General features: G+C 45.0%; 1 protein-coding gene across 3 annotated transcripts in view; it reads left to right on the top strand.

The window, feature by feature from the left end:
• Fz2 (frizzled 2) overlaps positions 1-23,252 on the top strand; it is a 133,207-nt gene that overhangs the window by 59,651 nt on the left and 50,304 nt on the right. The window contains exon 1 of one of the 3 annotated variants that reach the window (XM_072002799.1): positions 15,703-16,360. The exons of the other annotated variants lie outside the window; for them this stretch is intronic. The gene's annotated coding sequence lies outside the window, so the exon portion shown is untranslated. Of the gene's footprint in view, positions 1-15,702; positions 16,361-23,252 lie in introns of those variants that run through there. 3 annotated transcript variants of the gene reach the window in all.

The raw sequence follows: 23,252 nt of genomic DNA, 5'->3' as shown, positions 1-23,252 counted from the left end.
TTGGATATTTATCTTCGTTTGAAAATGTTTCAAATATTTGACTCGACAAACAATCACATAACATAATAGTATCGGTATAGCGGTATTTCCACATTCCATAACTTCCAATTCGTTTAGCCTGTCAACGATCCACTTTACGAAACAACCTACGAAAGCTTAACGCTTATTGACGTCTCTACCGCATCGTACAATCTTCGTTCAAAAATAACTTTGAAAATTAACAAATTTTTTACTATAAATAAAATTTCTTTCCGACGAAATTCGACTGTACGAATTCTGTTATGAATTCCGCTTGGAATATTTCTTTGCTCGATAATTATTTCGTTCAAAAGTTTCCAACGCGAAGCTATTAATTTACTGACAGAGAAGTTAATGGATATGCTCCGGACGGAGATGTTGAACGGTGTAGCAGATTTTGTGGAAGAAATGGCACGAGTCACGACGTTTTCGTCTCCGAAAATAGAATCCGCAGCAGCGGATCTGGCATTCGGCCCCGGACCATCTGTGGGATCGATTCCACGAGACAGCCAGCAAGAGAATGAGCCGATCCGCCGTTCTTGTATCTCTTTTACCCGCTTCCGGTCTTAATGACACTCCGCCACTGAAATATCGAACTGGGTCGTTCTTATCTAGCTGTCCTCTCTATCACATGTAGCCGTAAATTCCACAAATCGCACGCATAAATAAAATGCCATAGAACCTTCCGACACGCGTGGTCGTGCCTCCTACTCTCGAACGAGTCTAGAGAAACGCAATTGAAAAGTATCTAATCCCTTCCGCCACGAAGACATATTGCCTCGTTTGAGAAATCATCAATTTTTAAATATCCGCAAACGTTATTTCTAAACCTAAGCTATTTAGTAGGATGTATATCGTAGTTTGATCGCAGATACTTATGCAAATTTGTACTTTTACGAACGCAACGAGAAAGATGGGAGGAAAACAGAGGTTCCTTTTACCTGTTAGATAACGTAGATGATATGTTTGCTTTACTTTGGAACGACGTCTCTATGGAACGCGTAACGATGGCACGCTTTTAACCAGCGGTATATACAAACATTTGACTATTGAAGCAGAAAGAATTGGTTTAGTAATCGATAATCTATTACTTCGATTTCCTCGAAAATTTCCTTTCCTCGGCTATCTCGCTCTTCTACCAAACTAGCAATATCGTTGCTCGCTAAGTACGTACTACCAAGCCACCCACGTAAACTTCACACGCAAAAATACCTTGGACAAGTAGTGAACTAAAAAAACAGAGTAGATTCTATTAGGATTTACAAGCAGACGCATCGAACGGACACCACTCGAGCGATCCATCGTTAAACGAACCGCTAGGTACACACTCGAACCGATCGGTCAGCTCGTTACAGCAGGATCCATCATTCGCCGTGCTCGATCGCATCGTCGAGCTGTAATGTTTTACGATGCTGTTTGACTATCCCATTCACGAGTAGCAGAACGTTCTCTTTGACACGATTGTTTTGACTGGTCGTGAATACGGAACGCTCGACGAACCTCCGCCCACGCCTTTTCCACTCTTCGCCGTTTTCTCTGCCTTTTCGGCCCTCCGCAACCCCCTTGCAACCGCGTCCTCCGTGACGGTCGGTCCGAGTTCTCCCTTTTTCCACGACGAGAGAGACGGCAGAGGTTGGCTTCCGCTTGCCGCTCGAGTCGTGTCTGTCCGATGCTACGGAGGAAGCACGGACGTCTATTCATCGAACGATCGACGACGATAGACGTTGCATTGCGCCGTGGCGCCCATTGGAATATGAAAATACTCCCACGAATTAAAATAACACTGGCGCGCACGGTACGCCCTACGATCTTAAATAATTCATGGGATTTTTTCACGCGCCAAGGCTCGAGGAACGCCCCGCGTGTTCGGTCGCGATCGAGCCGAGACTGTCTTCGGCTTGGTATGCACATACATAAGCGCATGCTGTATGCGATAAGTTCTCGGTACTTTTCCGCGCGATAATTTGCCAACTAGTAACATTAACGAATTGACAAGTTACGACAACTGATAATTTACCAACTAATAATATCAATGAATCGACAAGTTAAGAATGGGATAATCGAGTGACTCGTAGTTTATACGATTTGTTTTGGAAAATTTTATTTCCTACATTATCGATTTTATTGCTGCTAGACAAGTAAATTTACGACTCCCGACTCTCGTAGATTTTTATTAAGGAAATTAATTCAATTGTACAACACGGTTGTATCCTATAAATAATGTCACGAAAGATGTCGATGAAGTATCGACACTCCCGTTAAACCGTTATGTTGGAAGAAATGGCTCGCTATGGGAAAAGTTTCTTTTAAGGATATCGGGTATAAGGCGTGCTGGAATGTTCATAGATCATACGTTGACATTCCACTTAAATCAAACAAGTATATTATATCAGACAGGCTAATCTGTGGAAAACTCCATCTTGCTGGTAACCCTGCTATGACAGGACGGTTCCGCTCTAATGCGTTTAGTAAATTGAAAGAAAATTAAATTGATATCTGTATAATTTGCGAGACTTTAAATTAGTATGATTTTTAACGAAAACTCAATTTCTCATAGTGAAAAAAACGAACTAGTAAATTAGCTGGCATTTTTGTTTGTACCGTCGAATTTTATACACTTCTCTCCAATGATTCTTTCATGCAACGAGTAATTTTAACAGATTTGCACGCTTTGGTACTAATTTTAACGTTCCATATGCAGATATGTTTAACGCTTCATAGATAAATTGCTTCGTTCGTATATAAATCTAGTTTTCAACGAATCTGAAAAATGCCCCTAATGTATGTATTTCTAATGGTAACTAGATATTATTATTACCGATAGTAATTTAGTAATAGTAAACTGTAAGGCAAAACGTAAAGAACTGTGTTTATAACGTCGCTTTTCCTTATTTTCCAGTTTATTTGATAAATCGATAAACGAATCGATAAATGTATTATATCTTACAAATGGTCGGTGTATGCCCTCGTCGCGAAAAGTCTTAATAGACCATAACGCATTAATTGACGAACCATCGATAACAGCTACTCTGCGCATACCTTCCCCTTTATCATCCCGCAGACAAGAATTGGCTGGCGCGCGATTAATCAGATCGCGGTATCGGAAGCAGAAAGTGAAACTGCACGGGTCCGGCCGATTATTAACGAAGCCTATCGATAACCGTATCGCGGGCCATTTGTCAGCTGGTGGCCAAAAAAGCCTGGCTGCCCCGTCGTGAGCGGTTCTCACACGCGATGCAGGTCGCTAAATAATTCCGAACCGTTAATTAAACCGCGAGTTTCACGCCGGTAACGGCGCGAACGACGCTCGCCTGTATCGTAAATTAGGGTACACGCGAACGATTCTTTAATCCGCGTGGAAACGGGTACGCCATCGACGCGGATAACGAGCGATCCACGTCGAAACGCGGATCAACAAGCTGGATTCCGGTCGCGTAACACGCGCGTATCTAATTGGAGGACGGTTTACACGGAAATTCTCGTGGCTGATCGTCCGACGCCAATAAATAACGGGGCAGACGCGCGTTTCACGGGTGCGAGAACAGGCGTCGTACACGCGATGGAAATCGAAGAGGGACAAGTACGCTGGAAAGGACGAAGAAGAAAGAAAGAAGAAGAAGAAAGAGAAGAAGGTTTCTTTTTCCATCGTACAAACAGAAATTCAAAGTCGAAGATCTTAGGAGGATTTATGAGTGGGCGCCGGTTGCGCGGTAGTCGCTCGGCTATCTCCAACCTAATCTCGATCCGCGTAAATCATCGATACCGCGTTTCGAGTCATGGCGCTCTTCCTCTCCCTTTTTACTTCGTTTCTCTTCGCGGCCCAACGCGGTTCGTGTAAATCATACGAAACGTAGCCGCTCATTAAACTCCGCTGTACAACTGTACATTATCGCAGCTCGAGTAGTACTTTCTCCGCGGTGGCTCTCATCTTATCTTTATTTATCTCGTCTCTGACTCGCAACTGCGTATGTACATAGTTTGTACCTGTAAATACACGCTTCGTGTAATATGCTATGCAATAACGATTTTCAATCTTGGCGCGATGAACTCGCGGCATTAACCGGCTGTTACTGGACCGAACGTTTGAAATAATCGTTATCACTGATCGAACCAAGTCGTTATCGAGTGATCGTTCTTAATGATCTTTCGGGTTTACTCGAGTTTCCGTGAGCGAATCACCCGGAAACTGTACCGAGCAACGCTATAACTTACATTGCATAGAAGAATGACCGAACGAAAGAACTGCAAACATTATTTTCCTCAAACTTTTCTTGGCATTCGCGATTGTTTATACCATCTTCTTGCGATAAATAAATTTACAAAAATAAGATATATTTTTGCGACGCTGTATATCGTATGCAGCAACTCGGACGATTATGGAACGCGTCAATGATCTTTTCGCTGGTCGGTTGTTTTCGTTTCGACAAAAATGCGACAGCTTAAAGCAGAAACCGGTTAAAACGAGACCGGATAACGGAAGTCTAGCGTGAATCAAGTCGAGCGGAAACTATGTCGTTTGGGGCTACCCGTGTTAGATTTTGCGTTAAAATCTGTCCATGGATAAGAAGGTTATCCCTTGTTCGATCGAGCGATCTCTTGACCAGGGACCATCCGCTTCTTGAATCAATTGTTCCGGATTCTTCACGGGACCACAATCCGACCACCGGCGTGAAACGTCGTACGCCCACGCCGACGATCATTTTCCAGCACGCGGAGAAGTCGAGCGAGCCCTGATCCGTTGCGGGGATATGCACCAAGGCAAATCGGCTTGTAACTTATAATTCCTAACGGCTCGCGAGGACCGACCAGATGCGTTTCGCTCGATAGCCGCCTCGCTGTCTATTCCCGAAGACCATCCCACGGAGGACCGTAGAAACGTGCTTCGAGAATAGATGCTCCAACTCGATAACCAGTCGTCTGCTGGTTGGTTCTAGATACCACACGTTTCTCTCGGGTTTTGCGTTAATCGATCGCAGTATATCGGGTTTTCTTCAAATACGATGGTCTTGTATCATATAAATATTACGTTGCAATGCAACATACAGAAACATGGGAAACATGGAATAATTTTTCGTTGCGAATATCAAATTGGTTATGCTGCTTGTATAGTTTGCGATGTAATTTACTTGCATTTAGTTCCTTGTAACATTCCTTTGAATATCTTGGATACATGTTGAGAACGCTGACTATTCGATAGTAATTTTAATTCTGGAAAAAAGAACAGAATTGCCTGCGTGAAATTAGAAAAATCGTAATAACGAAACTATTAGAAAGATTTACTTTATTTATATATCGTGAAAGACGGGATAATTTTTCGTACCAGCTGATACTATCCACCATTAGCTGTCAGAGTTGCAATTCACTTTTCTTATATCACCGTATCGCAGAAACGCGTAAATTCGATGATATATCCACCTAACGACCGCTATTTACCAAATTGCGTTTATACAAGCCAAACAAGAGCGCACACAACCCGTGAAATGGATAGTTTCTCCGAGCGAGTCCGATCGTTCGCAGACAGAAAACAGCAATGAATTATCTTAATCCGCCGATACGTCGCTTGTAAATGAAATCAGGATATCTGTTCCCAGGGAAATCCCTGCGGCACAGTGGTCGTCTCGGCTAGATATCGTGTACGATAACCCAGTCGCCAACAGTTTCGTTTCGTTCCAGCGAACGCGAGCGAATGCATATTAGAAAGCTAAGTGCCCGGTATTTCCTGTTCCTTAAACGTCGAATCTCGAGAAGAATGAAAAACCGAGAAAAAAATTGAAGAAAAATGAGCGATCGACGAAGACGAAAAAGTCGTAGGACCCCCCATGGAAACAGATACCTCGCTAGAGACAGAGACAGAGAGAGACGTCGTACGTAATACGAGAGTATCGACGCGTTTCTCTTATATATACGCGACGATATACCGCGTGAAACGAGCGTGGAACCAGGGTGCTCAGTTACGAAGAGATCTGACACGTCGGTAAATTTCCCGCTGATCACCGGCCGCGACTTTACGGCAAACGAAACAGGCCCCCACGTCCCCCGGTGTACCGTAATATTCTGTCGAATTTACGGGGAGAAGTACGTTACGACTTTATTATGGACACGGGCCTGGTAACCCGTGCCACACCAACAGCGCCCACCGTCTTTCCCGTCACCTTTATTTTTTACTCTCCTCTTACTACTCTAATCGTTGTTCTCCGATGTATCTTCGTGAATCTCGGATTTTTATTCACGCTCGAAAGCCGAGGGAACCGAGCGCAGCTATCATGGGAAAAGAATTTGTGACCGTCGGTAGTTGGAGCGTGCCAGTAGGCGGATGTTTTGGGGATGATGAGGAACATTTAAGCTGTTGACGTTGGATCTCGTTTGTGAGTTAACGCTGCGACGATTGCCTAATTACGAAAATAATTTTCACTTTCGTATCGTTAGGAATTAACAAAATACGATTTAGAAAGCTTTAACTTTTGGAAGAATAGGGTTTGTAAAAGTAATTCGGAGAACGATGATTATTGGAAACGTCTAGATGTCGACAGAGCAAGTAAATAGTTTATCGCTCTTTCGTAGGAACTGGAAGTATCAAAGATCTTTGCAAATAAACGAACAGTGTCAATTACGTATCGTTCTATCTACCCTGAGTCACAGAGGTATTCATAACCTTCTATCGTCAACTATACGATAGTTCTGTAAATATACACCGCTCTCGGAACATCCTATTATACTTATCCTGAGAAAGAAAACATCGATCGCATAAAGACAATACGTTCGTGACTCACCGAGAATCGAGTCTCTAAAGATCTCGCGTAATTCTTAAACTTGCGTATTGCGAAACACGAAAGTTTTTCGTTGCTAGATAGTCGATCATAATCGACAAATTTTTATTATAAAGACTACCGATCAACTTTCGAACTAACGCAATTTTGTCGATGGTGAAATAGTCGAGTAATCGACGACACGCGTCAGACTTTCCACGATAAATCTAAAATTCGCTTTCTTTGCTCGTATCGTTCTTCTGGCAAACTAACGACACGTAGGAATCGAAAGAGTTACGTTGGTACAAATCGTGACTAGAAGTACCGTTTATTTTTCGAGCAACTAGTTACAACGGTTGATAGCTAATATCACTGAGAACGCGTTTACCGGCACGACCATAGGAAACAACATTTTCAACGTCTAACAAACGATCAGCGATAAGGATCGTTATTAGTGGCGATACAATTGCCATTTGGCTGGTGGATCGAACGCAAAAATTCGACTCACCGTTGACCAGAATTTTACAAGCAGCCACATTTCAGCCAATATATTGCTCGGCGACGGTGTTTACGGTTTCCACGCTGAATACTTTCTGTTACAAAATAACGCGTTTCGTCGAAACACCGTGGCCCATTTGACGTCAAACGAGCTCTACTTCATTGGTATGCGAGAACACGCTATTCCCGCGAATATCCTCAGAATATTTCGCGTTTTTTCGGATGTCTCTCGGAACCAAGTCGACGCGATCGCGTTTAATCCGCCTGCTGCTACTTTTGATAGCCGTAGCCTCGCTTTTTATCGTTTCGATATAAACGACAAAATAAAATTCCGACGATGCAACTCTCGCGTCGCGTTTCTCAACTATTCGGTTACTTTAGATATTTGTCCATTGAGAAGAATTCTAAAAGAAACGAACGATATAAAACGTAGCTGTATACGGTTCTTACAACTACTAGCTATTCAGGAAGAGTCTAAACGGTTCGAGGGTGAAAAGCCGGCGTTTCCATTGCGTAGTAAAAAAGTGAGAAGACAGGGCGAAATTAAATTGGCTGCTTCCCAACGGCGACGGGCAGCCGCGCGATCAGCTTCTTTGCATAAAAATGGCCGCGAATTAAAGCTCCTTTGAAACTCGAACTTTCGCTAGAGCGTGAATAGCCGCATTGAGCGACAGCTTGGTTCCACGGGTCTGACAAGCGAGAGGGTGGTCGTGGCCGATTCGAATAATTTCACCCGACATTTGTACCGTGTGCACGTCCACGCGTTGAAGTCTCCGAATACGAAATTTTCGTGGCCGTGTTCGACGCGGGCACCGTCAGCCACCGCTGCAACGCCACGCAACGCAACGTATCGCGCCGATCCGATTCCATTCGATTCGATTCGAATTTCATTGTGTGGCCGAACGAATCGCGAAACGAGTGGACACACACGAGGTGTCCGCTTCGCGTACGGTGCGCGTATATCGAACGAAACGGATGCGCTGGTTAAGAAGACACGAGAGGAGAGCGCGAAACAGCAGAGAGCTATCCAAGTCTCGAGGAAATCTGACTCCTCGTAGGCGGCTTTGCGGTGCTAAGACGTCGCCTACCTGTGGCCTGTGGCATTTATTAAATCTTATTCTGGCATCTCCTCCCTTTCTTCCTCGTCTCGGGTTACCCCGAGGGATGTATCCACGCGACATTCCCAAGAACGTTCCCTACTAGGTCCACGAGTCGTTCGATTTCACTGTCCTTTGTTGGGCGATTTATTAGAGACCTCCCCTTTTCCTTCTGCGACTGCATTTTTTATTTCCTACCCCTGTCTATCTTTCCCTCGAATATCGAGCTCGCGACCCAGCCACCTGTTCCTTCGACGTCGGTCGATGTTTCGATTAAAAGACGCGGCTCGATTCAGCCAATGGCGAGCACACGGAAATCTGCGAGATCGTCCGGAGGGAGGAAGTCTTTCTTCGAAACGAGAGGCGGAAGACGATTCAGGGGCGAGGAACTTTATTAAGTTCCCTGTGAAAAGTCTCCCTTCTGCGCCGTTGAAAGAGAATTCGTGGGAGAGAGCAATATCTCGGTGTAATTCGTCGACATAATTTCGTGACAGCAATCGTACAATCCGCTAAATAAAATCTAACAGATCCCGTGTATTAAAAGACGTTAAAACGCGAAATTTTCGTCGCGACTGTTAAAGAAGATGACTGTGTACAACATTTGGAAATACATTAGGTAACGCGTACGGTATAGGCGCAAAAATGTTCAACGATAGTTATTCAAATTATTATTTCGTGAGTCGATCTGCACGTATCGCATAATCCACAAACACGCATATATTCGAACAAGATGGAAGAGGACGTCTCTTCTCGTTCCTGATAGATAGGCCATCTTCTTTATTTTCATAATTTATTCCACGTCCGTGTAGCTGTCAATGCAGCGACGAGCAGACAGATCTCACGGATAAAATAACCGTGGCCACGTTTGAAACACAGAGTGGTTGCGGTGGTTGGTCGAGAGGACGATCCTCGTTCATCATCCTCGTGTGCGACAGAGCTCGCCGTTCGCTCGTGCGTGCTCGGAAGATCGCCTACAGTGTTTGCAAACTTTTGTAAAACGTCCTGGGTGGAGGAACGTCGCGTACGTTCCCTCACGTGGCGAACAATAGAGAGGAAGCTCCGTTTCAGGTGCGGGCAAGAAAGGAACAAGTCCATTTCGAGTGAAATACGCGCGTAACTGCGTCTTTTTTCGGGGAGGCTGCAGCGTGAAATGGTGTCCAGAAACTGGTTGGGCCTGAACGGAACCCCGCAGCGTCCGTCTATCGGTCATTTAAGCCTCCCTTTCTGTCTCTACCATCTTCCTCTGGCTTCCTTTTTCCTTCTTCCTTTTTAGAACCTTCGGACTCCGAAGCCTGTAGTCTCGAGTGGGAAGCAAGGATGACTCGACGTGGCCGCTACTTGCACGAGTCCGCGTTTCGAAACGAAACGTAGAGTGGCTTAGCCCGTAACTTAATCGCTGTATCTGAAGAATTCTTGTCACCGTTGTATGTAACTGTTGGCTCGAGGCTCGTTGTCGAAGCTTTTTTTCTCACCGAACTCTCGCCGCTATAATAGAGAAAGAAACGACGGGCGCTTTCGTAACCCGCGGTATCGCTAACCATAAGCAGATAACGAACGACACCGTTGGAACGCTCGAGCGTTAAACCGTTACAATAGAAAGCTTAAAAACAGAGAAAGAGAAAGACTGTTACAAGAGAGACTGAAATGAGAACGGATGGAAAAAGAGAGGGAAAAACAGACAGCGTATCTCGCGTGTATGCAGTATGCACCTGGATCGCGTTCCTCGTTGCACCGATATGGTCGCGTTATCTGTCGGTCCCGACCACCCGGCCGCGTCGTCGTCGTCGTCGTCGTCGGTCAGCGCGTGTACGCGTGCAATAAGCGAAACAAGCGTATACACGCGTGAACGCGTGTACACCGTGTAAGATAGGTCGCAGGAAGTGGTAATCTCACGATGGAGTATAGCGCAGTCGCTTAGACGCGATTCTTTCTCCGCGATGCGGCTGGACGCCTGGATTACTCGCTCGTTAGTCCGGAACGTGGAATCGTCATTCGCACGGCGAAACAATAACATGGCAGGAAGCTGCTAGGTAACGCGTGGGAGCGATTAAGAATCAGGACTGGAGGGATAAAGGGGAAGAGGACAGGGAAGAGAAGGAGGACGATCCTGATTCAGAGAGGATCCTGTAGCTGCTTCTCCCCGTTTTTGGACGAGGAGCGAGCGAGTAATTCGCGACGATCGATCCGGCGAGTCGGTAAGCTAATTTCACGTCGAATAAAAGCGTCTAATGCCAGCCAAGGGAAAATCCGTTTAGCTTAGCCCAGGCTTCTCAAGATAAATTGGTTTCGGGGGATTTCTAAAGCGGCTCCTACGGCGCAGGAAGTTCGAGGGTGTAGAAGCGAGAGATCCTTTGTGACTTGGGAGGCCTCTCTCCCCGGAGATTCCTCCCGGTGACGAGGAGGATACCGATGGAACGCCTGGACGCCGTGAATGTCAACCGTGACCCAACAATGGTCTGTGCTTAGGGTTTCGAGCTACGGGGGGGCGGGGGGGAAGAAGAAGAGTCGTAACTTCTCCATACCTCGACAAAAACCTGTATTTCCGACCTGCCGTGCCGCTTCTGAAGACTTCATCCCGATAGATCTCGCTCTGTCACGCGTTGAAAAACACGGGAAAACAGAATTTCCTTCCCTCCGCTGCCTCTCCATTGGTCAGCTCTATTGGTTTCTCTATTTGGTTGTAAAGGCACAGTGGTCGACGAGGCTTCATCGAGAGCGTTACATGTATAGGGAAACTTGATGTTACTCATGGGAAAGGAAGGTGGTCATACGTGATTCAGTGTTATAGGAATTCTCTTTTTTATTCCGTTTTTAAAGATAACGTAAAATTAAACGAACAACGAGTGTTTTTTTAGCACGAATGCACCCTGCCGGAAGTATTCAGGGACTCTCTATTTTTTCGCTCGCTTCTGCGTCCAAATAGAAGAAGCGACTTTAGAACTTCTGTTGGTAATGAAGAGCTCTGTTTCAGCGAGTCTATAGTCGTTCTCGAAGACTTGGTAGAAACCATTCTGGTTGAAACAGAGACGAGAAAACAGCGAATTTCCTTGCTCTTTCGATCAACTATTCCGTCGTGATGTAAGCGTTGAGCGAGAAGACTAGTGTAACGTCGACGTATGTACGATATACGTCTCCTTAATAGGTATGGCGACACGCAAAAAAAAAATTAAACGAATTAAAATTTCATTTTCGAAAGTTTGGCAGTGGCAAGAGCTCGTAAATATGCTCCGACGTTACGGTAATAACTTCGTCGGTTACGTATAATTGAGTTTCTTTCTGATATTCGTAGTACCGAACGCGTACTTTGGCGTCCGCATTTGGGAGCGAAACTGAACGCTTGCCTGGGCAGGTGACTTTTGCAAATCCAACGGAAAGAAGGAGGAAGGTTGAGTGCGATTGAGATACCGATACCTGGCACATGCGAACACGAACTCGTGCGTATCGATATCTGCCCGAACAATCCATAAAGATCCGTTTCAAGTTTCGTTCGGCGTTTTATCTCATTCGGCACGCTTGAAGTTCACTGCAAGCCCCATTTCCAAGAATTGGTGGGCGCTACTTGTAACATATATCGTGATCCATAAACGAAGTTTGATTCTTTTGTCTCGTCGTGACTTGCCTCGGTGACCCCGCAAAAATCACGTTCGTTTGCGCAAGTTCCTGGCTTTCTGTCGGCGACGAGGACGCACAAGTATCGACGGTAAAGGCGTTATTATGGAAACTTTCGCTTTGACGCTCACCCTCGGTCCGGTTACCCCCGCTTTCGACGACGAGAAAGAATGAAATTGAATCCTCGGAAAGGAGCGCGTCGCCACAATAAAGTCGCCGAGGAAAATTCGTCGTAGACGTCGATCGCCGTTCGGGAAATCGATGGATAGAGGCGAACAAACGATGAAAAGAAAATAAAAAATAAAAAGGAAAGAAGGAAGAAGTTGCGGGAAAACTTTTCCACCGGGTCTCTCGCCGTCTCTCTTCGTTTTCTTCCGTTCGAGTCGCCATCTTCTTCTCTCTTAAATTATTCGTCGCGCGGAAAGTAAGGGTTTTCTGCGGCGGACTGCTCGCGGTCCATTCGAGCGGCGGAAAAAACGCTTTTTAGCGGAGGTCGGCAAGTCTATTCGTGCCAGTGACTCTTAAAATTTAAGTTCGACGGCGAATTCTAGCCGGGGCATTGTTGCCGCCGGAACAATTCTTCGTTTCTCTCTCCCCTCACCAGCCAGAGACTTTTCAGCTAGACGTTGGAAAAACTTGTGCCTATTGTCCGCGGGAATCTTTCCCGCGTCGGTTCGTTAATTAATATCCTTCCTTTCTTCGATAAATCGTATCGGGCTGAGCGAACGAATCGCCGTGCTCCGCTTCTCGAAAATCCACGGGTCGACTGACTCTCGCTCGAATTGCTGAACCTTGCTGGATTTAATAAGGAGCGTAAGGCGAACCGTTGGCAGTTTTCTTTCGGTCGAGTCCTTGGCAAGGAGCCATGATCGACACGCGGAGAGACTCGCTCAATTACTATATTACAGCCTGCTATGAAAGTACTCGGATAATCTGAGATACCTTGTCGCGATAGCGCGTCGTGATCGAGATGCGTGCAACATACTACAATCGTCTACGTTTTTATTCGCCGCGAATATAAATTGATAGAACGTAATTTTAGCTGCGAAGGTTACACCTATCTCGCCTGCTGTATCTGATTCCGTTTTACATGCACGTGATCGTGGCTTTCTTGTATCATAATTTGTCATTTAACGATATTACAGACTCGACGAGTTACAAGTTGTGCAATTTTATGCCCAATAAAGAACGATCGATTGACGACTTGTCATTCGCGAAGCTTCGTTTATTTTACCGCTAAGCTTAGTGTTTGGCGAGGGAATTTTTTAGTACCGCGCAAGAGGATTTAAACTAGCTTCTTTATTAACTTGTACGTATTATATTCCTATATTACGCAATTTAAGAAACAACGTTCGCAAAAATCTTATTTTCTCCTACTTTTCGATTTACGAAGTCGAACAATCTGCTTTCTAGACAGCTCATACATACAGTCTCGATACACGCTAAATGTTTGGTTTTCCGAAACTTTTCGAAACCAGCTCGTTGGAACGATTCCTCTCGCACCCACAGATGGAAGGTCATAACGAACTACCTTGCTCGTACTCGGAATTGCGGTCGTCGTTATTGTCGCGCTTCTTACATTGGGGTGGCGCGAGATCGTAATCAGAACCAATCCTCTGTCGTTCGACGTTCCTATGCACCCGTGCTCGTTGCCTTGCGGGAAAAAAAAGCTACCCTCAGTTTCTGCAGCTATTCCGGGAGCGCCGGGGAAAGTATCCGTGGCCCGAGGGCTCCAACTTCCCTTTCGTGCCACAAAGACGCCGAGGACACGACGCGTTTTCAACAGGGGACACCGTACATTCTCTAGAACTCTGCTGGTCGAATAGGCCGCGAACCTTCACGGTACTTTGCGGACAACTTAACGCGAAACTAATTGATTTTCTAATATTTCTCTTACGTCCTATATAATTAACGATGGTAATTGATACAGAATGTCATTGATAATTGCCTAAGAATATGTAGGTTAGGTGGGCTGAGAGGATTAGTTACGCTAGAGGCGGATGTCGAGATCGTAGGCAGTTAAGTATTTAGATATTCAAATGAACTTCAGAGAATGTATTACATTCATCGTAGAAAAAAGTTCATCGTAACAGATACGTTCAATTATCTCAGTCACGCTACAATTCAAAGAACTCATTGTTGGGGAACGAGCCATTCCTGTACGACGTATACAGGGTGTCCGGTAAATGATCGACGAGGAAGTAATTCATTTTAAATAGGTAAATGGAAAACGCGGCGATTTATCCGCGAAGAAACGTGGCAAGTGTTTGATTTTCATGAAAAAAAAAAAAAAAAAAAAAAATGAATTTGAATATTAAAATGCTGTCATTTCGAGTTTAACAGATCGAACGTATTTGTGTATAGGATATCTATTAGAACAAATTATGTTACGCGATGTTATCAGCTAACGGTAATTTTATAGCGTGCAAATCAGTAAACACGTAGTACGATAATGCACGATAATACACGATAATGCACGCGATATGAATAATAATAGATAACCAGCGTGTATAACCAGCCCGTTGCCGGGGTCGCGCTAGAAGGCAAGGCAGAGGGCGCGACGTAACGAGGAAGGGCGATTAGCATTTTATTGGTGTCGCGTCTTGCAATAGCTTTGGGCAGAGAAATAAACGAGGGAGGGACGTTAAACTTCATCGTCCGTCGGACACGCCTTGTCGCTGCAGGTGTGCTCCGCTAGGTCGTTATTTATTGCACGGGCCCTCGCAGCCACCTACAACAGGGCTGTTTCGTTATTTATACGTTGGACGCGATGCTCATTTTTGCATTCGCACGGTCCACGCTCGCGGAATTTCGTCCGCGGATCTCTCGTTGGGAACACACCGCACAGTCGTCCATCTGTAGGTTCGCAGCGTAGCTGGAGGGATCGCGTGTGGACCAGGACGACGTGTCTTACACACCGCGTGAAACCCTAGATGGGAATTGTTCGGCTGCCCCTTGGCGTGTCCTCCGAGTCGCTAGTCGAAGATACTCGATCTTGATAGGAGGTAGGTCCCGAGGAACCGGTCGTGACTGTACCTACACGAGACATCATTAATGCCACCGTGGAACGAGCGCTCCGAAACGAAAATCGTCGGCCGTGGCCGGGAAGGGTGACTGCCGGGTGCCTCCTCGGGCCGCACGATTTCTCCGTCTGCCGGGCAGCAGGCCGGGAACGGAGGAAAAAGGAGCAAACCGGTCGCGGAACGAGGCGAAACCTCTAGGACGATAATTAGCGATCGAGGGTCCCGGGGAAGACTCGGGCCATCTCGTTATCCACGCCACGGCGCCCAGCGTGACGTCATCGCGCGTGTGGTGAGTAGCGACTGCCGCAAGAGGGTATAAGGTGGTACGCGTCGCGTGCACACACGTATACGCGTAAACAGGTGTGCATGTACTCGAAGCTAGCGTTCGCGCGAACTACGGCAGAAAGCAGCGAGATAGTTGGTGGGAGAAAGTAAAAAGGAGAAAGGAGAGAGTTGAAATAAGATAGAGGAAGAAAGAGAGAAGAGCAGAGTCCAAATACACGTCCGAACTGACTCTTCTTATATAGCGTATATGGCGCGAGCGTATATACACAGAGAACGAGAGAATTCTACGCTTGTGTAAAGTATCCAGCGGTGGAGCGCGGAGCCAGAGGGGACGCGAGGCTCGCCGAAGCGTTCCGAACTCGACCGAAAGGTATCCCCCACTCTGGACTCCGACACGGTCGGAGCTTCGCTTTCGTGTTTCCTCGGTTGCATTCACGTCAGTGCGTTCTCGACCGATGTTAGGGGTGGTTCGTGCTCGGTACGGTGACTCGCACGTGTATCTATACAGCATCGCGTTTGTGCCTCGTAGTGGCTGTCGAACGAACGAACGAACGAACGAACGTGTACGTACTTATCTCGCACAGCCAGTCCGAGAGCGTGCGCACGAAGAAAAATATTTGGAGATACGTGGGTCCCGGTGTCTTTGTGCGTGGATGGGAACGCGGACGTAGGGACGTAGCGCGCGTTGTGTGATCCGCTGCCGTGTATAAGCATTCGATTGCTAGCCGTGACACACGTTACCCGTGCAGCATACGTTTACAGAGCTGATTTAGAGTGGCGGGCAGCACTGTGTGTATATAGTGTGTAGACGCGATTCCGACGGACGGAGGTTAGTCGTTTGGTGGCGACGAAAAAAGAGTAGAGCACACGAGCAGCGAGGGAGTCCGGAAGGAGCGTCGTGGTCTCTCGTACGGAGTATAGAGTAGCTGAGTGGTGTTTTCCGAACTTTGCACTGGCAGAGCTATTCCGTTTTCGTTCGCCTGATAATGGATTAATTTTCGCCGGGGCAGTTCACCCCGGCGGCAGCGTAGTCTGGAGCAAAAGCACGCAGTATCGCGGCAGCAGCACTCAGCGATAAATCAAGGTGAGATCCGGCTTTGTTTTCGAGAAGGGTGTTCCGATAGCCGGCCTGCCATTGACCAGCCTCCTCGGCGAACCGTTTCACGTTCTCCTTTTCTTCCGTTTCGCTCTATCCGTAGCCGGTATACCCGCGATTATCTCCGTCCCTCCACGGCCACGCTGCAAACGAGCATCCACGAGCATGCAGCATATATTTTGCGGCCTCTCGCTTCCGTCTCTCTCCTTCTATCTTCAGCCTTTTCGATCCTCTCTTCTCCTTTTCCTCTCTTCTCCTTTTCCTCTCTTGGTCGGCTCGCGCCGGTCTCCACGGACTCTTCTTCTCTTCTCGTGCATAGGGACGAACGAGAAACACATGCACGCAAACTGCCGAGCCACCCTACGCTCTCTCTCTTTCTCTTCTTTTCTCGCTCGTTTCTGCATTCTGAATACCGAACGACACAGACCTTGCTTCCAATTCCCCTTCTATTTCATTCTTCCGATGCTTATATACCCGAATCTCTTTCCCAAAACCCTTCTCTCCCTGACTCTCTTTCGCTGTTCTTTTAACGTAAACGCCCGCCGATCCTCCTCTTTTCTCGTGTCCCTCTTCGCGAAATCATCCATGCAAATCGCGACCGATGGTTTTGGTATACACCGAGGGGATACGGAGCTCCTCGGTAAACCAGGCAGTCCCTGCCTTTTTCGAAATACACCAGCAGACACTACTGCTGTCGTAACCACGCTTACGGTCATGCCGATTTCTGCTTCTATCTACCATTGTCTCCTACCGTATACGTATTTACGCAGAGTCGACTATTTCCGAGTACAAATCGATTTGATTACAAATTGAGACGAACAGCTTCACGTAAAAGGTAGAAATATGGTTTTTAATTCGATGGAGCGTGAAATAATCTGGACAGTTCTAGAGAGGAGGAGTCGAGGTTAGCTTATAGTTACTCTTATTATATCACGTTTGTTATACCGTATTCCTTTTTTTAATACGTATATATTTATAGTTAAAAGAAAGATGCTTCTTTACGAGAAGAATGAAAATTCGCATATTTACGTACGCACACAATCCGGTTTAAAGCGATACTTCCGATCATTACAAAATATCTTATCTTTACGATTGCGCGATAGAAATTTTTATTTAAGAAGGAGACGCGATCGTTTGGTTTCCCGCTCAATTCCATCGATTCCGATCGTTTGAATCGTAGCAACTTTGTATAGGATACGACATCTTGTAGAATAATTCTTGGCAACGTTGATATTCAAAAGATTAGTTTGGTATTCCAATGTGAACGAGTCGAAAACAGAAAAAGATGACATTGTGAAAGGAAACAATCGTAAGCTGTTGAAAAGAAGTGAAAGTGCCCGGTGTTTCTGTCAGGATTCGAAGGCAAAAGAAAATCGCCGTGGAACGTGTTCGATCTTCGCGCTGTGTGGCCACGTGACTCGGTGATTTTTGTTTCGGTAACAAGCGCGTCGAATACATTCCATCTGTCCATTGTTTCGAACAGTCGATGTTTTACTCTGAATTGCTCCGTTTGCAACACTTGCCCAGCGTGGAAATTTCCCGAGTTACTATTTTTTAGTCGCACGGTTTCCTGTATGCAAATAATAAGGCTGTATGTAAAATATTTATGAAAATTTCTACGTGCACAACGAGCGTGTAACGGCGCTATCGCGATTCCGCTTATCTGTAAGGTCTCGCTTTCTAAAATCGGAATTGGGTTTGTGATGAGTCATTTTTAAATTAATAGATAAGTGAATTCTTGTGATTTATGGCCATTATCTTATTTATCGTGTTTTTGCTCGCGGATAAGATTTTTATGCAGCTGTCTGTTTCTTACGTTAACGTCGATAGGATTAAAGATCGTAATATAATAATAATAATATAAGAATGTTAAATTCCGTGTAGACGTTGTTTCTGATTCTTTTGGAATTTTAAAAAGAATCCAACGTAGAAAATTATTATAGTTGATATGATCGTTAACGATATCGTCGACCAGATGTTTTATACGAAAATTAAAACCGTAGAATTCTTTCCATATAATTCGGAGTTTTTTCTTTTAGAAATATTTACGTATTTTAGAAAATTTCGTTCAAACTTTGATCAATTCGCCGATACCGAAAGGTCAAAGAGTATCTAACACATCGAACAACGATGTAATAATAACTTAGTCAATTTCGTATTTTAATGTATTTTAATAATTGCGCAAGTTGATGCATATACAAGTACGCGAGTATACTCGTGGCCGTTCGACAACATTGTGCCGTGCGTGAAAATACGAGTGTGCTCGCGACGGGTCAACAATGTGTTAACACACGGCGAACCAGAGGTCTTGTCGCTAGTTGATTTCAGATGCCAGGTATTCTCGCGGCGCTTCGTATATTTAAATTACTTGTTACATAAATTTGAGGGGAATTTTGTTAACGTCCTTTAGAACTACACAAGAATCTATTACGAAATATGCAATTTATGATCTTAACTCCTACTCGTTTAATTCGACTTACAACCGTAAAAATAATTATTACCTTAGCTTCAAAATATTAGACAACCGTTATTTCTTTGTCATTTTCCTGTTTATTACGCGACGGATGAGCAATCCGTGCGATCATTTTGACATTTAGAATCGTGTAAGTTATTAATTGGACGATTAGCTTTCGACGAAGGTAATATTTTATAATTCTAGTCATGGAAGCATACGACCATCGCGAGGACTAGAGAGTTAAGTTATAGCACGAGAACTCGAACATCTTCCTCTGTCGTAAAACTGTTTAATTAGAAACGTTTAGTATTCAAAACTATTCGATAAATAGAAATACTCTTAGAAATATTCAAACTTCATTGTAATTTATTAACAGTACGTATATCTTCTTTTACGGTACAAATTTACGGTAGAAGAAAAAGAATAGAAAAAACGAAAGAAAATGTTCCATAGCCAGAGACATTGGAATGTCTCTACGTTTAGAAATCTATTCATCCCAACGGCGAAAATAAATTTGCAAGTCTTCGAGTAATCAGCTAAACGAAAATGACAAGGCAACACGCATCTCGTGCATTTACAACCCCATCGAGGACGTCTAATTCCTACGTTTCAATTAAACCCTCGTCAAGATACCACGCAAGAACGTAACAGCCCGTAGCAATCAATCGTCGAGCGAGAAAGAATCGCGTTTCTCGCGGTCGAGTTGGTTACGTGACGCGAAGTCTGGCTGCTGTTATTTGCATAAACGTAGGTTCGACGTGCATAGACGTACATACACGCGTCCTTGATAGAAGTCCTTATTCGAGTCGTAGTCTCATCGCGTATGAATAGCAGGTACGCAATTACGAGAGCGCACAGATGTCATCGGCAAACAAAGTTGACGAGGCTGGTCGTCTCGTCCAGGGCACCGATCGTTAAAGAGGAGGGGGAAAATCAACGCTAGAACTCCGGATGCAGTCATTTTGAACGTTCTTCTCTTCTTTTTCTCTTCTTGTTATCTCGATATTCTTATTCCTAGAACTTTCACACTTGCGACGAGTTCTTGTATCTTTGTTGAAATACTGCACGTACAAAATTTCCTACTTTTCTTCTTTCTTCTCCCAATCTTTTCTTTTCTCTTCTTTTCTTTTTTAGAATTCGAATCGTAACGCGAATTTCAGCATGATCTTTAGTTTGCGCGAGATGTGGTAAAATGTAATATGCGGTGAAGAAACATTTCGTTCGCTTATTTCATTACAATCAATCGTCTTTGTAATTTGAAGTTATTTATTTGTTTGAGTGCTAATCTATCGTCGATCTCTTTCGTTTTCTCCAATTTATCGTATTTTTGTTATCACCACAGGCATGATGTAGTTTCCCAGAAAGTGCATTCTATCTTTTGCACGTATTTTTATTCTCGATTAATTACGAACCTAGTCAAAGGTATTATCGAATATGATTCGACGAGAGAGTAATATTAAAGATACGGTAGAAACTGCGAAAACAGATCATACGTGGTAAAAATGACCGCAAATGGAGTTGTACGATGAAACTGTGAGGTTCTAGCGTCAACGATGCGAAAACGGTTCCTCCGTGTGTCGCAAGCGGCGACTAATACACTAACGCTTTGTACCCTAACAGCGTACCTGCTAGTATTTTTGTATCGTCGATCGTGAAACGAACCGTGAAAACGACAACCGAGAAAAATGGGGAAAGTCGTTAGACCGAAAGACACCGTGAAAGCAAGGCGCCCACAAAAGAAAGTCTTCTTTTTTACTTTTTTCCCCGGCTGATTTGGCCGTGCTAATTGAAGCCGGATTATCGATGAACCAGTATTATAAATAAACGCTCTTCTGATATCCCCTTTGATGGGAAATGGTCGCAAGTCGATTGTCGAGCCTTGGAGTATCAAATGCACGTGTGCTTGATGAGTTATTAAATAGATTCTCTTTAAATAGCAACCATATAAATAGACTTTCTTCGGTCTCTTTGATTCGACGTCTTAGATGCGGTGTCTACCGTTGCCGTGCGTATATTTATTCGAAACCGAGTTTCCGATATTTTCTGATATTTGCCACAGGAAAGTATTCAAACTTGTTGTATATCGAGTATTACTTACGTATTAATCAAACGTTTATTTCCAACTTTTATCGATTTCTCGATCAAGATACGCAAACCAATTTTCCTTGACTCTTGTTAATCCTCTTTGCACGATTTCCATATTCCATATAATTATACTTCAAGGAATTCTACAAAAATACAGTTGTATGTTTTCAGATTGGCCTTAAATTTCAGAATTTCACGTAGACGTGACAGTCGCGCCTCGTACTAAACTACCGATGTTTATATTTGTACGAAAGTTAATTTAAAAAATTTAATTTACAAACTTTTTCGCGTATATTCTGAAAATACGGTACCTTGAAATTTCCCATAAACGCGTGAAAATTCGCAGTGTACTCGTTACAAAGTTAATAAAATTCCATTCAACACACACGATATACACGTACGAGTTTCCTATCGCGACTGTTCGAATACTTCTGCGAGCCACTGTATCATTTGGCGGATACCTCTCAGCACCCACGTAAAAAGAACGATCGTTTCAACCACCTTTCTGGATGCCGTATGGTGACAGCAACGTGCACGCTCGTTTTTCGAGTTGACACCAGTTGGAGAGTGGTTGGCGGGTGCGTAAAAGGCGTGCGAATCGCGCGAGAAATACCGAGAGACCTATGGTCGCGTCGACGCGTGAGAAATGACGGGCGGGAAAGCGTGCAAAGGTAAACTAGACGGCACCGAACCGGGACAGCAATAATTAGTCATGTTGCTCGAGTCGACGGTGCCAGTTGCCAAGCCAATAAGAAGTCGATCCTCGCTCGTTTCTCGTGATATATCGCCACCCAGGTGGGTGATGTCGCGTCGTCGACGTCCTTTTGGATCGTTTCAGGAAGCGAGGGACAACGGGATGAATACGTTCTTCGTAACTACCTCGTTCCGCCCGTTAAACGCAGCCACGTTTCTGGTTAAAATATAGGCTTCTCGGAGCGCAGTTCACCGAGGAGTCGAATCGACGATGTTTCGAGGTTACACAGAAAGTGCAGGGTTGCTTTCAATGGAATTTCTCGACGAATCGTTGCCAGATACGAATTAACGTTGTCGAGATAGAACGCGGTTTGATACATTGAATATTGACATTTTCTACGATAAATTAATAGCATGGTAAATGTTTCGTTCAAAATATAATAGTTCGTTAAGCGCGTCTAACATTCTGGTCGATTATTGTACAAATTTTCTATACTTGTTTTCTATACGGTTTCATCTTTTCTCAAATTTCTGTGGAAACGAATTTATCAAAGGCCGTGAAAGATAACTATGTTTATTTAGTTCTGTAGTTTTATTTAGAATATACGACGTACGATCGTGTACGGGTTCTCCTTACACTTTTCTAAGCTTCTGTGGTATCGTTAACGAAAACAGCAAAATCGCTATTAAATTTTATTAACGAAATATCGCGCGTTATCTTGTCGAATAAACGAAAGCTTCCTTAAAAGATTGCGATAGACAACTTCAATAGCTGAAAACAATTGTCAGCTAGTTTCATATTAAATTTCACTTTTATATCAAGAAACTCTGAAACCAGAATAATTCAATATGACCAGATATGTCTGGTTTCACGTCGGAGGCAAACGTCGACATCCGCCAGCGGCGTAGTCGTTTTCCATCCGAGAAAGTAACGTAATGCCGGGCGACGATAATTAACGCCTGCACACGCCGGTTTGCGTGGCTCGACGAGGCTCGTAATCTGAAGCTTGTAAGTACGCGGGCGCGTTATCGCGACAGGGAAGAGGAGGATGCCCGGGTATCTGATAGAGAGGCGATATTCGAGTTCCGCGACGGGAAGAGAAACGCGACTTTACGCGGGTTTATCGTGCCGCGTTTCCGTTCGAACGACACGCAGGAATAAATATCGGGCGAGATTCGGTGGCGAGACGCGCGCGTGCGCCAGGCGAAGAAAAAATATACGACCGCAAATATCTACGTCGCCTGGTGCAAATTTAACGAGAGCGCGGAGACTCGCTGGAAGGCAGGAAGGAAGCTTTTTTTTTTTTTTTTTTTTTTTTTTTTTTTTTTTATCGTGGGGAAATCCTCATGGACACTCGGCGTTGCGTAGCAACGACCGTGTAGTGTCGGACTCCTACCGACTAAAACCCCACGGTGGTCATCCCGACGTTCGGAGGTGCACCCGGGGTCTCTTGCGAATCACTACCGAGTGCAGCCTCGTCGTCTATCTCCCTGCCGTTGTAGTTGTCTAGGGAGGCATCCCGGTTTGAGTTGGGAAGCTAGGGGGAACCACTCCTCCTAGCGCCACGTCCCCTAATCTGTCGCACCCGGGGCAGCGACGGCGGCGCCGCGCCCCTGCGTCGTACGGAGCCCCTGCGACGTTGATGC

This window comes from Bombus fervidus, chromosome 4 (genome assembly GCF_041682495.2).
Source record: "Bombus fervidus isolate BK054 chromosome 4, iyBomFerv1, whole genome shotgun sequence".
Classification (NCBI taxonomy): domain Eukaryota; kingdom Metazoa; phylum Arthropoda; class Insecta; order Hymenoptera; family Apidae; genus Bombus; species Bombus fervidus.
This window is presented reverse-complemented; position numbering and strand designations above follow the sequence as displayed.